The sequence below is a fragment of the Etheostoma cragini genome, chromosome 10 (genome assembly GCF_013103735.1).
Source record: "Etheostoma cragini isolate CJK2018 chromosome 10, CSU_Ecrag_1.0, whole genome shotgun sequence".
NCBI lineage: Eukaryota > Metazoa > Chordata > Actinopteri > Perciformes > Percidae > Etheostoma > Etheostoma cragini.
Window position 1 is genome coordinate 8888740 of NC_048416.1, and position 3092 is coordinate 8891831.

General features: G+C 44.2%; 1 long non-coding RNA gene across 1 annotated transcript in view; it reads right to left on the bottom strand.

The window, feature by feature from the left end:
- LOC117951246 overlaps positions 1–3092 on the bottom strand; it is a 12052-nt gene that overhangs the window by 8556 nt on the left and 404 nt on the right. The window lies entirely within an intron of this gene.

Below are 3092 nucleotides of genomic sequence, written 5' to 3' on the forward strand. Positions count from 1 at the left end.
CCCCCCCCCCCCCCCAATTCACAGACAGGTAACTACTGGCCGGCCAACACATGTTTTTTGTGTGGTGAAATCCTCTCTTTCCATTAACACAGCCAGGGCTGTGGGCATCTCACCTGGTAGAGCACGCCCCCACATATATTATACACACACACACACAGTTTATATATGTACACATGTCATTCCCCCTCTCCCTCCCCTTTCATGCTTTCAGCTGTCCTATAACAAAGGCCTAAATTGCCCCCCAAAAAAACACAACAACTAACACAGTTGTGTATTATGACTTTTTTTTCAGCCCAAAAAATAGGCTAGGTGACCGTGATTGTCACTGAATTTGACAAAGTGTATTGGATTCAAATAAATTACACCTTTAATGTTCCTTTGTTTCAAATGAATGTGGAAAGAAACGGTTTGCTAACATGTTAGCCATATTAACTTTATAAAGTGATAACATGTCTGTGACGTGGTTACAGCTTGTTTCATGTGGCCCAAAACATCAACTAATACAATAATGAAGATACTATTGACTGGGATTGATGCGTTCCGTTTATGCTAGTTGACTTCCACTTCATTAGAGAGGAAGAAGTTGTACTTTTATCTTTACTACATTTATCTAACAGCTACTTTTAACAAAAAGCTTGCGTGACAAAACAGGGTTGACGTGTTTTGTTTGCAGGGGTCATCCTGTATAAAGAGTATTCCCACTCTTTATTCAGGTATTGCAGGTATTACGTCTATAAAGATTAAATTCAATACACACATACATTAAATACAGTTTTTTTATGTTGTAGTGTCACAACTTTCACTAGTACACATTATACAATACAAAAACTTAATGGAAGAATAAAGATCTGTTTGGCTTTCAGTGATTTATTCACCTGTAGATCAACTTCTCTCGTTTAATATTATCACTGCCAAGTCCACACACACACACGTAGGCCTGATTTACTCTTCCCTCTTTGGTGCCTTTTGTCTGGATAAGTAACTTCTTTAAAGTCATCGGGTCAAATCTGACTTGTTTTCAGTAAAAAAGAAAATAAATTAAACGAAAAAAACATGAAAAAGCACTCACAACATTATAAAAAAGTGACAGAAATGTTGGAAAAGGCGATAAAAATGTTGGAAAAAAGTGACCGAAAGGGGTTTTTTTCATGGTTGATGGGACGACAACACAAGGGCTAAATGTGCATGCGGCACTTATTGTCACAGACTCAGGACAAAGACTAAAATCCAAACGTTTTTAATGAAGCCATACACAGAAACCAAAAAACAGGTAGAGTCCAAGAGGTAAAACTGCATGGGAAAACTGGAGACTTGTAGTTAAACTGCTCAAACAAACCTAGTAGTACAAAAGCCCAGATCAACTAAACTCTACAACATAAAAACCACTGAACGCTCTGTCGACACACTGCAACAATATTACCGGCGCCCGTATGCTATATAGAGACAAGACCAGACAACAACTGAGATAGATAGATAGATAGATAGATGTTTATTGATCCCAAGAAAAATGGGAAAATACGGTGTTACAGCAGCAAAATCAGTCCCAAAGCACAAATGTACATACATACAATATACATGAAATAATAATATGAATAAAATAAAAGAAATATTTGAATATGTACAGGATGGGAAGACAAAAATGTGCAACTGCTTAATAATATGCAAAAGTAAATATATGTAAGTAAACCAATTGTGCAGGTTGCATTAGTGCAGTGGTGTGGTGTACAAAAGTCTTATCTAGCACCCAGTGATGACGTGTTAAAAATTGTTATTGCTTGTGGCATGAATGATTTTCTGTAGCGGTCCGTGCGGCATCGAAGCTGTCGGAGCCTCTTAGCGAAGCTGCTCCTCTGTTGGACCAGTGTGGGGTGGAGAGGGTGGTCAGGGTTATCCATGATATATAACAGTTTGTTCAGTGACCTCCTCTCCACCACAGCTTCAAAAGTGTCCTGTTTGCAGCCGATCACGGAGCCAGCCTTCCTGATTAGTTTGTTCAGTCTGTTTTTAATCGCTGGCTCCGATGCTGGTGCCCCAGCAGATGGCGGGGGAGAACAGAGCGCTGGTCACAACAGACTGGTAGAACATCTCAAACATCCTGCTGCACACGTTGCAGGATCTCAGCTTCCTCAGGAAATAGAGTCAGCTCATCCCCTTCTTGTAAACAGCAGTGATGTTGACCTTCCAGTTCAGTCTGCTGTCAATGTTGACACCCAGGTATCTGTAATCCTCCACAGTGTCCACGTCACCTCCCAGGATGCAAAGGGGCCGCAGAGCCGTTCCCTTCCTCCTGAAGTTGATCAACACCTCTCTGGTCTTATCCACGTTCAGCAGCAGGGGATTCTTAGCAGACCACTCCACAAAGTAATCCACCAGTGCCCTGTACTCCCCCCCCTGTCCATCCCTTATACACCCAAAAACTGCAGAGTCATCAGAAAACTTCTGTAGGTGACATGACTCTGAGTTGTACTGGAAGTCTGTGGTGTATAAGGTGAACAGAAAAGGAGACAGCACACTCCCCTGTGGGGCCCCCGTACCACTTACCACCACATCAGACGGAACATGGTCCAGACGGACAGACTGCGGTTTGTCTGTCAGGTACTCACTGATCCAGGAGAGTATGGACGCACCGACACCCATCAGCCGCACTTTCTCACCAAGTAGCAGTGGCTGGATGGTGTTGAATGCACTGGAGAAATCAAAAAATGTGACTCTCACAGTGCCGCCACCACCATCCAGGTGCAAATGAGCTCACTGCAGAAGATAGATGACAGCGTTGTCCACTCCCAGATGAAGCTGGTAGGCAAACTGTAGAGGGTCCAGAAAAGAACTCCCCTGCGGCCTCAGGTAGGCCAAGACCAGCCTCTCCAGCACCTTCATCACATGGGATGTGAGAGCCACTGGGCCGTAGTGCTTAAGGCCAGATGGAGCCGACTTCTTGGGGACCGGGACAAAGCAGGACGTCTTCCACGGCAGCGGCAACCTCTGCAGGCTCAGGCTCAGGTTGAAGAGGTACCGGAGAACACCAGACAGCTGACTGGCGCAGGTCTTCAGGATCCTAGGGCTGATGCCGTCCGGGCCAGCAGCCTTGCGCT